At 39.7% G+C, this 13,659-nt stretch overlaps 1 long non-coding RNA gene across 1 annotated transcript in view; it reads right to left on the reverse strand.

The window, feature by feature from the left end:
* Positions 1-13,659, reverse strand: part of LOC135322415 (uncharacterized) — a 64,711-nt gene that overhangs the window by 33,216 nt on the left and 17,836 nt on the right. Inside the window, exons 2-3 of the long non-coding RNA XR_010382977.1 lie at positions 8,387-8,572; positions 5,691-5,911 (exon numbers count right to left, since the gene is read on the reverse strand). This is a non-coding gene — a long non-coding RNA (uncharacterized LOC135322415). The remainder of the gene's footprint in view (positions 1-5,690; positions 5,912-8,386; positions 8,573-13,659) is intronic.

Raw genomic sequence — 13,659 nt, forward strand, 5'->3', positions numbered from 1 at the left:
ATCTAAAAAAATTTCCTACAGCTGAAAAAGAAGTCTCCAGAGGTCAATGCCCACATGGTGGTTCCTGAAGAGAGCCCCTGGTTAGGGGGACTCTCACCAACACTCACAGGGCATCAGACATGTTGCAGGGTCGACCACCCCCAACAAGAATTTGCTGTGACCCCTATGCCCGCACAGCATCCCTGTTCACAAAACTTTAGTTGGGCCACTTATCCGTTATTAAGAAGCAAAAGTAAAAAAATTGCTCATGTTTCTTACTAAAATTATCTATGAGGTGGAAAAAGAAATTGTAATAGAAAAGAACAAATTTGACTCCATGTTAGATGTGTTCGTTTGTCTTTAAACCTGTACCCTGTTTTCTAGGCTAAGACTTGTTATCTCTGCACCTTTTGTAAAAGAAAGTTGCCTTTAGCCTGAAATATCCAGGAGGGCCTATTCTGCGGGCTCTGATCTTTAAGGATGTTAGCTCTTCTACACTTATGTAGAGATGGCAAGTTGCAAAATAAAGAATAAACTTTGTTTTTTTGAGGTTTTACAGGGGTGCCATGATTTGACCCACATGGACAGCTGCAAGAACAAAGGATTCCAAGGAAATCAATTCGTACAGCAAGAAGTTTGCAACAACCAACCACACCCCCACCACTTTTTAGTATAAAAGGAGACTGAATTCTGACTTGGGGAAGAGAGTTCTCCTGGATATCAGTATGCCATCTTCTGAGTCTGCCAGCTTTTCAAATAAAGTCACTATTCCTTACTCCAAAAGCTCCTCTCCCGATTTATTGGCCTGTCATGCAGCAAGCAGAACGAGTTTGGACTTGGTAAATAAATGACTGCATTAGAGGTTGTATGTCTCCACTGTTTCCTCATTTCCAGTATGTCACAACCAATCAATTTTATATGCTGTTTAACAACACGACCAAAAAACCTATTATACGGAATTGATTCCATGGAAATAAAATTATTTCTTCTCCTTCAAAACTTTGTTCTTTTCTATTTTATTTTGTTTTGCTTATTGAAAAGAAAATAAAAGTCAAATCATTTTATTTCACCTATTTTTTATAGCTACATATTGTAAATACTACAAAGATATTTAAATTGCAATAAAAATTGTTCATATATTAGTATAAAGATATATACACAATCAAAGCAGAGTAGGAAAGGAGTGGATATTTACTAAAAATCCACTGCACATCCAGTCTTTTACAAGCATATTCTGGAATATAAGCTCTATTATCCAGGGGTCCACCACCCCCATTCTCACTGCCGAGTCCCAGAGTAATCAACCTCCAAGGCACCAGCATAGAACCACGCGATCACTATTTTAGGTATAAATGAGGGAATTAGCTCTTTCAATTCTAAAACAGAAACCTTAAAATAAATACTGAACTTATTTACAAACAAAGAAAATTGGACACAAAAAAGTACAGTTTCTCCCCCAAGTCACAAAGATAATTACTGGTAAAGGCAATATTTGAACTCATCTGCCTGATTCTAAAAACTAAGGTGGAAATCCCCTTTGACTGTGGAGGTCCAGCAGCACAGCCTATCACCCTATCTTTGTTCAGATCTAGCTTTAGACAGCCTGAGACAGCACCCCATTCCTATGGAACTCGAGGGCAAACGATAACAATAAGGATTTTATATTCAGTAGTTTCTTAGGTCTCATTTATATAAAGTGTCAACAGGTCAGCAGAAAACTCTGGGAAATATGAGTGGGTCCAGAGCTTTTTGCTGATAAGAAACAATCTATCAGGACAGAGCGACCTTCCCATGAGAGGCCTCATGGACATAAACTAAAGGCAGCTGAGCAATGAAAACTAGCAAGACCATGGAACTCAAGCAAGAAAGATCCCTGCCATCCCCCACCCAGTTGCCTCTTCACCCACATGGACAAGATGGCAGAAGACCCAGGTTCTTGTTCAAGTTACACCATCATGGATTCTCACCCATAAAAATTTATGACTCTATGCTGTCTTAAGCCATTTCCAACTCAAATATGATGACACCAATATCTCAGCAGATTGTCTATGTCTTCACTTTCTCTCTTCTATTAGGATACTATATCTATGGCCAAAAAGCAGAAATCCAATTAAAAACAACATGCACGAAGGCTGGTGAAAGTCTGCGTAAGAGACTTTGTTCTCACGCTCAGTGAATGAAAACTCAGAAAAAGTGCTCCTTCTCCCTCTGCAAGTGGGAGGTAGCCTGATTGTGTGTGTGTTTGTGTGCACGTGTGTGTGTGTGTAAATCAAATACAATGCATTCTGGGATGTGTACAGATTTTTTTTATGTTACTGTCATTTCATGAGGATGAGCCAACCTTTAAAGTAACTTGAATCTCGTGTTCTGAGAGAGTCCCAGGATCTTTTGATGGAGGAGGGGAAAGGGGAAAGGAAAGGAGGAAAGAAGTAAATGAAGCAAAGGAGTAAGAATACTACTAGGGAAAGCAAGACTTTAATTTTGTTCCTACTTGCATCACACACAAATTAGGGACTGACTTTCCCCCATGTCTCGTCAAGCACTGAGTTGCAGAAGAAGAGGCGACAGCCCATTTCTCACTGAGATTGTGACTGTACATGGCATCTTATAGACACAAATTATTTACCCTGATCAAACACTCTAGCAGCAGGCCGTAATTCTCCTGTTTTGAGAGACAAGAAAACAGGAGTTCAAAGAGGATGTATAACTTGAGAAAAGTCAGAGGACCAGTAAACTAAAGAGGATGAATTCAAACTCAGATCTGAATGGAGAGTCTGATCTTCCCACTCCCAGGGCTGGAAAATCCTTAACAGACAGGCTTCCCAGCTCCCTGCATTGTTCCTGGCACCAAGCATTTCCCATGGCGATGGTCTGCTGTTCTCACAGACACAGTGCTCTGTGCAGCCAATAACCTCCATTCGACCTTGATCATATACCTGCCTCACTCACCAGGCTTCTCCATACAGACAGGAAAGCTGGCTTTCAAGTGCGTACAAAGCCACCCCTGGACTTACCTGGGCTCTTCAGTGGCTTTTCCAGCATAAAGGCAGCCATGAAAGTGCTCACAGTTTGTACATGAGCCACACTACCTCTCTCCATCTGTCTCCCCACCTATACTACTTAGCTATGACCATTTTGAGAATCTTGGAAACAAATTTTTAAAAACAGAAAAGAAAGTATTCTGTAACAAGTACTTAATACTTACAATTTTAAATGACAAGTTACAAAGTGAGTATTTACAAATTGAATCTGCCTTCCTAGGTGTCAGTTTTAACAGTTAAAAAATATAATAGCAAAAATTCTCACTTACAAAATTAACAAAAACATCAACAATAATCTGGAATAAACTCAAAAAAAATGCCCATGTTGTACATGGAGAAACACAGGACTGTACTGAGGGGTAAAGTAAGAAGTGTGAATGCAGAGACATCAACATATTGTATGGAGGAAAGCAGTTTTGTAAAGATGAACGTTCTCCTAAAGATAATTCAAAACTTACTTAAAAATCCCATGACAGCTCTTATCTGTTTTTTTTTAACTTGAGCAAAATATTTTGGAACTCTTCAGGAATAATAAAGTCATAATACTAGACAAGAAAATTGGGGATGGAAAAAAGAATAAAAAAATCACAGTGTCATATATTAAATAAATTTTTACAATATGTAAGATATAGCACTGGAGTAAGAAAGTAAGACTGACAGAAATAAACCATGAGCTCAAAAAGAGACTCTAGTGTACATAAATATTTTGTACAGGTGGGATTTCAAATCAAAGAGCAAAGTATGAATTCAATAATTGTCTTGGGACAATCAGAGAATCACCTGGAAAAAACAAATTCTATTCCAGTCATAATGACCACAAGAAAAATTACAGATAGTGATGTAAATATTAGAAAGTACTAATAACAGCAAATACAACTCTTTGCTCATAGTAATTCAACTTCTCCTCACTATAACAAGTAGTGTTATCATCTCCATCATAGAGATTAAAAAATCCTACAGAGGAGATATATACCATTATAAGAAAGTATTTCTAAGAATACTATCAAGGATAAAACCCAAAAAGAAGACATTTACTGTCTTAAGATTATTTTCGGCCACAACAAAAATAAACCTACTGAACAAAATGAAAGGCAAGAAATGACAAGAAAAAGCTCTGTGATACATGTTAATGAAGACAAGGGGTTAATGTTCATAACATACAAAGAGCTGTCACAAAGCAACAAGAAGCTCCCTCACTTAAATGTGTGCAAAGGACAAAAGGGATGATTCACCTTTTAAAAGTCAGATGGCTAATGAGTGAAAAATGCTCAATACCTCACTGGTCATCAAGTGCAAACTAAAATAATGAAAAAGCAATTTTGCTCATCATATTGGCAAATGTTTTTAAAAAATATTCTAGGTAGTGTCCATCTTTGAGAGAACAAACTGAGCGACCTTTTTGGAGGACGACGTGTCAATGGATATGTAAACTCTGAAAAATGTGTGTACACACAGACTGAACTCCATTTTAGGAATCGTTTCGTTTAGAAAAAAAATCAGTTCAAAAAGATGTACTCATCAGAGCATTTACACAGCACTTTTTACAATGGTGGGAAGAAAAGCTGAAGTGAAATCATATCCAGCGATAGAGAATTGGTTACATAAGTTATTCTACATCTTTTCATTCCCCGCAGGAGAAGGAATTTCTAGAGTCACTTGAAAGGATCCTGTGATGTATGTAATTGTCACATCCAGGGACTAAATTCCCAGAAACCTTAACTAAAGGAATACTCATACAAGATCACAGGAATGTTTGTACAAGAAGGACGCCAGTCAAACACCCTTTCTGACAGTGGAAAATGGAGAAAACTTAAGTATCCACCATCAAGACAATGATGCGGTAAAACAAGGCGAGCTGTGGGCACTAAGGGGCAGGCGTTTTGGCGTGGTCCAAGGCCTTGTCCACAGTACTCTCCCACCAAAGGTGTCCTTACACAAGAGACCAAATCTACTGCACATCAGGAGACCCCTCTACTCTATCTGAAAGGACCGGGTGAGTCTGGAGTGGGAGGACGTCTATGATATACACCTCAGTGAATAAACCGAGCTGCACAAAACATATAGTATGGCCTTATTTTTCAATAAAGCATATATACACACACATATACATAGATTTCTCATATACATGTATGCATGTGTATATATATATGACAGGCATAAAGGTCATGAAATATATACACCACATTGTCAGCAGTTTTTACTCTCAGGAAAAAAAGGGGAAGGGATGTAGGGGCCTTTCGGTACCACCACAGTTCTCTTTTCAGTATTTCAGTTAAATATACTTGGAATTTAAAAGTTTATTTAAGTCCGAAGTAAAATGGACGATGCCTCCACAAGACAGAATGCTATACTGGTCATTAAAAATCATGCCAGGGGAGAGAGAATACTGTAGAAAAATGTGTAATAAGCCGAATGGAAAATGGAGGTCTCCACACAGTAAACAGGCACAGAGTGCTCGCTGGTTTTTATGACAGACGTAATACACACTGATGAAAAGAACAGAAAATAGATGTTAAAGTGTTAATTATTATCTCTGAGTAGTGGGACCAGGATAGAAACTTTTGTCCCTTTTTTCAGACTTATTATATTAAATACACATTATTTTTCATCTGAAAAAAGCATTTTTAGATGTCTAGTACCACACATTGAAAAAATTACACTAGTACTTACAGAAATAACTAGGAGACACGGCAGCAGCGTCACACAGTGTAGAACGGGCGATCCTGAATAACACCGCGCAGTTACATAAGGACCCACAAAGTGAGAGCATCTGCTGTCATAGGGCGTAGCCCCCTTCTATTTGTCAGTTGTGTCTTCAGGGCTGAGGCAGTTCTGAGCACGGCCAGTGTCAGTGCTGGTGTCTGGATGGATGCCACTGGAGGTGAGGGCACCTGCAAGCCGAGAGGAAGAACAGAAATCATCCTCTGCTTTTTCTGTCTTGTTTCTTTGTTACTTTTGAAGATAGGTGTAAATAAGATAAACTAAATCTTCCCTACTAAAATTTCAGTAATGAAACCGTTTTTCAAGTGTTCACAACTTATATTCTGCCTATAACTGTCTTTTCAACAAAGCATCATATTTCTTAAATGTTAATTAACTCAGCTAATTAACTACCTGTTGAAACCTATTAAAGAACATGAAATGCATTATGTAAAATCACCACGCCTGCAGTGACTGGCACAGCTGTCTTGATAGCAGTGCAGTCAGCCCCCACCATCCCGTGGCCCTGAGCTCCTGATGCTGCTAAGAGAGCACGCTGCCACCTCAGATGGAGAGAAACGGTGAAAGCGTTTTCTGAAATCTACAGCACTGACAAAACATAACTGAGAAATCCCAGGCTCCTTTGAGGCTGTCATTTTCTGTTTCTGGCCTACACCCGTCAATGAGCAGAACCACCCCATTCCCGAGCCATGGGACTCACGTGGGAAGCAGTTTTGGAGAAATTTCCAGGTATAGAATGTAACCAACTATACATAGAACTCTGAAAAAAGAAAAGATGCAATACTCTGATTTTGGAAGAAACTCAAAATATTCTCCTAAGCCTTAGTAGCTGATAAGGCTGGGCATCTCCTAAGCCACTTATTTATTTCACAGCCAATGAGCATCTCCCACAAACCCTGTTTCCCTGTGTCTGCTGGGAGCCTCAGGCACACTGTTGCTGTCGATCTTATAAGTCACAGGGCTGAGGCGTGTGTCTCACGCCTGCAACTCTCACACAAGCTCGCCTCCTAGCCTCACTGTCTGAACTTGGCCCCATTTTCTCACCTGTTTATTTGGTATCTGTTCTTCTGTAAGCTGCCTGAAATGCTTTTTGGAACCATTCAGAAGAATCAGTGGGTAGAGAAATGGACAGATGGACAGGTGAGAGTTGGGGAGACAGAGTGACTCCAAGAAAAGGGGAACAAAGAAAATTTCCTATGCAGAACCCTCTTCTAGTCAGGGAAGAAAACCACCACGGAGAAGTGTGAAGAGGCAGGTGGCTTAGGACTGTTTCCTGGATTCCATGAAAAGTCACACCAAGAGATGAGAGGGTAGAACTATAAATAATAAAAGAAAAAAGCATGCATGCTTGAAAAATATATCTACAATATGTACTTTGTAAAGAATAGATTCAAATCAGCACGGCCCAATAACACAATCCTTGGATATTTACAGAAGTGAGAATCCCATCTCCAAACCACAAGGCATCCGATCGGAGCACTAAGAGTCTACACGGGACGGTCATAAAGCTGTCACCGCAAAAGCGATGCTATCCTGCCCTTACGAGGAATGAGCAGCTGTGCTCGGGCTGCCCACGCGCGCCATTTACACCCCACAGCACCTCTACGGGAGAGGGACGCCTAGCGAGCCCCATCTCTGCAGGACAGAAAACAAGTCCGGGAGAGGCTAAGCCGACCTACCAGTTCTCCATCTCACAGGACTGGTCACTCCAGAGCAGGACTCGAACTCGGACCGACGTTTGTAACCGCAGTACTACCGTGATTTGTGTGCTTTTTGTGTGTATAATACATTTGTTTCCGGCATGAAAGGATATTTAACAAATGTTCGGTTGTCTTGTCTATCTCATTAGCTCACAATCTTTATATTTTTGAATTGTACTCTTTTCCCCTGGAGAAAGGAACGGAAAGAGCGGGGGTCAGAATGAGATGGGGCTCCATTCTTTATCTGTTACCTCATCTCATCCAGTCCCCAACCAGGGAGAAGGAGCAAATGTTCTCTTCATCTTTAAAGAGAGAGCTCCGCTGATGGTGACTTACTCAACTCCAAAACCAAGTCTGGGGGAAGGGCACAGACAGCAACCAGAGAAGTATCACCCGTAGGAAGGAGAAAAGAGCTCAGGGGAGGGCTCAGGGGGTCAGCCTGATTTAATTTCAATGGATAATATAATACCACAGACTAAAAATACTAGCATGCAGTGAATTTGCTATTTCTTGACATCTAGCATGTTTTCATAGCCCGCATGAAACATTATCGTGAACTAGTTAAAGGAAGAGTCCACACTCAGGGAAAATCAATGCCACAGGCAGGCTGAAACCCAGGCTGGAGGAAAGGAAGAGAAAAGGCATAGTTAAGAAGAGGGGAAAGTCTGGGAAAAACACATCATCACAAGGACTCTCCAGCATCATCCAGCTATCATATAATCATTCATTCAAGAGAGAGTTACTTAGGTCCTATTTTGTGCAAGATTTTACACAGGGAAAAGCAAGAGTGCAGCCTCCATGGTGGCAGCAAGTGGGGGGCTATAATACAATTCTGATCCTGGTACCTTGCACACTTGTACTCAGTATAAAGGCAAAAAAATAAGGTAAAATAATACTATGTAAACTCTACGCATTGTTGAAAAAAATTAAAGAAGACCTAAATACCTGGACAGACACACCACGCACATTCCTGGATCAGATGACAACGCTCTTGGGATGGCAGTGCTCCCCAGAGCGATCTGTATACTCAACGTGGTCTCGATCACAATCCCAGTGGGCTCCTCTGCAGTAACTGACTAGCTGCTGCTATTATTCATATGGGAATTCGAGGGACTCAGTAACCAAAACGTACTTGAAAAAAAGAAAAAAATGAGAGGACTTGTAATTCTCAATTTCAAACCTTACAACTGTACCTTCAGGTGAGATTAGAGGCCATTTTTAAGTTATTACTGGGTTTATCCTTATTTTCAAAATTCTCTACAATGAATATACCTGTTAGAATAAGAAAAATAAAAAGTAAGGTATCTTGTAAAACATGCACAGTGATTCATTGGGAAAAAAATTATTTTAACTATAAAGAGGTAAACAAATATCTAGTGAAAAAGGACTACTTAAAAACAAGTGTGCATTTACAATTTTCATAAATTGAAAACTGAAAAGCACAAAAACATCAAGTTTCTAGGGAGACTAGTGAAACATATTAATAGTTATTTTCAAAAATTCTAATTGAACAATGAAAACTCAAGAAAGGGAAATTTGTGATTGACACCCAAGTGCAAACACATGGAGAGCAAACGCCTAGAAATCACAGTTCCTTTAAATCTGCTTCTAACTCAATAGGAGAGGAAATTCCTCACTTAGGGGACAGTGGAATCCCATACATAAGACAGGATACACAGTACAAACTGCAGTAGTATCGGGAGTGAATTTCTTAGAATTCTAATGTTACAACATTGCTGAAAAACTATAAAAACACTGACAGACAGATTAAAACACACAGTCATATATATTATATAGAAACATATGAAGTCTGCTCCCATGTTGCATAGAAATACAAACATATTTGTTCATTTATAGGCACTGATTACTTTATCCCAGATAGAATATTTCAACTAAAACAAAAAATCAATAATACACTCCTCTTGTCAAATCTACTTGATAAGTTACTCTGCTATGTAACCATAATGTGTTTAAGATAGATCTAAAATTAGTGAAAAATCTTTGTATGGTTTCTTGAATTGTTCTCAAAATTCCAAGCTTAATTTTAAAATAGATCTGAGCAGTATTTCTATATTATCTTTTCCCTTGTGAAATGAACAACACAGTCTGTTGTCAAAATTCTGTCCTTACAATGATTCACGAGCACCATTTCCTAACAAAACTGCTAAACAGCAAGGCACTATCCAGACACTGTGACCAAATAAATGAAACACAAGGAAGACAGTGACCCTATCCTGGAGGGCTTATAATCTGTGTCAACAGCGGGTTTTTATTTGATTGGTTTGATTGGGTAGCAAAATAAAATCAATCAAGTACTTTCTGCTTTTAGCATTCTGTAAGTCATGACTGTTTTTAGTGTCATGAGAAGGAAAGAATTAAGCATGACTTGATTAGGTCAACTAGCAAAAATCATCACTGGAGAGTGAGTAATAAAGAAGTTAACTGATAGAAATGCTTCTGCCTACATGAGACCTAAAATAAATCTACACTGATATCCGAAAGGAAAATGAGGAGATGAGGTCCCCAATGAGAAAACAAACTAACAAGGAATCAAAAAAGGAAAGACGTTTTCATTAACAATTCCAGGCAGTAGTGGAGCATGGTGGTGAGGATCACAGATGTTTGGGACAAACATGAGTGTCTGAACTCCCACAGCACTGGGTAGCTGTGAAACTGATATTTCAGAGAAATTTTCTGCATCTCAGTCTTCTATCCATACACTGGGAACAACAACCGCACCCATCTCCTAGAACGGTCCTACGAATTAAGTTATTTTATATATAAAATTTTAAATAAAATACCTCAGATTTTAAATAATACCCCAAAAGCACAAGGAACAAAGAAAACAGAGATAAATTGGAGTTCATCAAAATTTAAAACTTTGCTTCAAAGGGCACCATCCAGAAAGTGGAAAAACAACACACAGGAGAAATTTTTTTCAAATCATTTATCTGATAAGGAATTTGTATCTATAAAAAAAAAAAAAGTACCTCCTACAAATCAACAATAAAAAGGCAACTCAATTAAAAGTTGAATAAAGGATCTGAAATGGTACTTTTCAAGGAAAATATACAAATGGCCAATAAGCACAAAGAAACGATGTTCAATATCTTTAGCTGTAAGGGAAATCAAGTCAAAATCACTAGAAGAAACCGCTTCACACTGACAACAATAGGTTATAATAAAAAAAAAAGAGTAACAAGCACTAATAAGGACACAGAGGAAGCGGAGCGCGCAGCCCTTGCTGGTGAGGACGTAACACAGCGTGGCCACTTTGGAAAACAGCCTGGCAGGTCCTCAGAGAGTTGAACATTTGGTTTCTGAATGACCCAGCAACTCTGCTGTCTGGGCACAGACGTAAGAGAACTGAAAACAAATGTCCACATAAAAACTCCTACAGGAATATTCATGGCGACACTACTCATCACAGCCAAAAAGCAGAAACAACCCAATTGCCTATCACCTGATGAATGGGTAAACAGTGGGGCCCAGCCATACAGTGGAATATTATTCAGCAATAGCAAAGCATAGAGTACTGACCCAGGCCACAACGTGGACAAACTTTGATAACGTTACTCAGTGTGAAATAAGTCAGTCACAATAGACGGTTCCACTTACATGAAGTGACTCGATTTAAATGAAATGTCCAGCACAGGCAAATCCACAGAGAGAGAAGAGTGGCTCCTTGGGGCTGGGGGAGGATGGGGAAGATGGGAATGACTGCTTATGCATACGGGGCTTCCTCTTGGGGGAATGAAAATATTCTAAGATTAAATGGGATGCACAATTCTGGGCATAGAGTAAAAACGACTGTATATTTAAATGGGTGAATTGTATTAAAACTGGTAAGAAAAAAAGCACCTCGGGCCAGTACCTTCCCTAGTAAATGCAAATTGCTAACTTTTATTAGAGGAAGAAGAAACTGCCCTCAGCATGAAAGTAGGAGATCAGCAAATGTGAGTTAACCGAAATTGGACAAGAGCATTTCACTTGAAACAGTTGCTGAGTGTACACGAAATATTCAGAAATAGGAAAATCTGTTTCACATCAGGAAGAAGCATTCTGCTTCAAATGCAGATCAAGGATTCGGCAAGCCCAGCTGCTACAAATGACCAGAGAAGAAACCTGGTTCTTAAAACAAGCACCAGAGCCAACAAGGAAATGGTGGTGAGGAAAGCAGGCGGCCGACTATCTGGAACAGTTTGCTACAAATAATTTCTCCACTGAAAATTTAAAAATAAAATGAAAGTGATAAAATGCTCTGTTGACCTCACGTGAATGGGCTTCCTTCGGTGCTCGACTGTTCTGTAACCCCGATTGAGAGACTCAGGAGAATCAGCATGTCTCCTGGGAGTCCCCAAAGGACTGCCCACCAGCACGCTGACCACCATCACATCTGCCAGGGTTGAATTGCAGAGAAGAGACCAACTTCTTAAAGGCACAGGAAATGTTGACAAGGGAAGAAAAAGCTGCAGTCAGTCCTGGGACAGAGGCCCTCTGAGCAGAGGCCAGAAGGCTGCAGGTGAACTGCAGTGGCCGTGGGACAGGAAGGGACCATGGGGGAGCATATCTAAATTCTCTCCTCTCTCTCCATCGGGTAGGAGAGATAAACCTGCATCCTTCTCACCTGGAACTGTGGGTTGGCTGGCAGATGTCTTACCGACATGGAATGATTATTCAAGTCTCTGTGGAAAAAGTCAATAAATCGAGAGGGAGTAGGGAGCCAACTCCACGAGCCTCTCAATTGCACCCTTATTTATTGTGTATAATCAAAGGAAAAATTCATTAACAGTTGTGTGATAGTAATAGGAACTTCGGGAAAGACAGTATGAAGCATAGATTGTAGAATACACAATGAGTACAAAGGATTAGTGTATCTTTAGGGAAGTCATGGGGTGAGGGAGCAAGATACATTTTTAGACATGTGAATTACAAAGCAGACCACCAGACCAGCCAGGTCCTTGTTCTGTGGATCATAGACTATCTAACAGCACACAAGCTCAGCGTTTATAGCTGAGGGCCTCGGTCCTTGCTTTGCAACCAGCAGAGTGCTATCTAAAAGCTCAACTATCCAAGCAAAGCATTGTCTCTGCTTTTTAAGGCAAGGAGACTGGAGTGAGGATGTACAGGCACTTGCTTGCAAAGCAGTTTTTAAGCATATATTTTTCTTCTTAAAGTTCACAGGAGGCTGGTGTGTGTTACAATTTGTTAAAACAATCATGGGGTCCCACATGGAACCATTATGGAGGACACCCTAGGATGACAAATCCTGCCTCTGGGTCTTTTCCTGCCATCTTCAGCCACTCTAGCAGGGTCTAGGCACATCCGTGAATAACGATCCTACAGAACTACCCACACTCTTAACTCCTGGTGCTTGAAACTTAATTTTAGCTCTACACAACTTACCGTAGAAAAGTTTCAGAAATAAAAGATATAATATTCCTTTTATATCTCATCATATTACTGATTTTTCTGATTGCTCTAAGTTGCTTCTACTTGGTAAAGCACGTAATTCTGCAGGTGAATTCAGTAATTTCCATTGGGCATATCTAGCCATTTTGGGCTCTCTAACTTCTGTTGGTCAAATACCGATACACTTAATTGATTTCTTTGTTTATCAATTTCAGCCGGGAGGAGAGGGAGTGTCACTCTTTTCCTCAGCCCACCCTCAACCCTTTTCTCATCAACTCAGGCCTCCTGAAAACAAAACAAAGGATTTGTTTCCCTTCTACTCTTTCCACAAAAGCAACAGGAAACATCAGCCTGGAGAAAGAATTCAACACAAATGTTAAAACAAAAATCTATAAACCTGGAGCAACTCCATCTCCGAATCATGATACACAATGACATGAGAGTAAGTGTGTCAGGCACAAAGCATGCGTGAGCCTGACCACCTGATTTCTATTCTTCAAAGGAAGGAAGATTTTCATATTTTTTATTATCATACTTTGTCATTGTTTCTGATTATGCCAAAAAATAGTTTATGAAAGAATTATGCACTGCAATAACAGATTACTATTGTATCAATTATAGAAGGCATTCAGAGGGGATAGGAAAAGCCACCTCTGTAAAAAATGCAAAATTTCTTCCCCTGTTAAGAACACGTATACAAAATGCAACAGAGAATTCAAATTCTTGTGGAGAGGAGCAAAAGCCACAGAACCAAAGCAAAGTCAATAGAATGAGTTAATTCAGAATTCACTGGACAAACATGCTCA

The sequence above is a fragment of the Camelus dromedarius genome, chromosome 11 (assembly GCF_036321535.1).
Source record: "Camelus dromedarius isolate mCamDro1 chromosome 11, mCamDro1.pat, whole genome shotgun sequence".
Lineage (NCBI taxonomy): Eukaryota > Metazoa > Chordata > Mammalia > Artiodactyla > Camelidae > Camelus > Camelus dromedarius.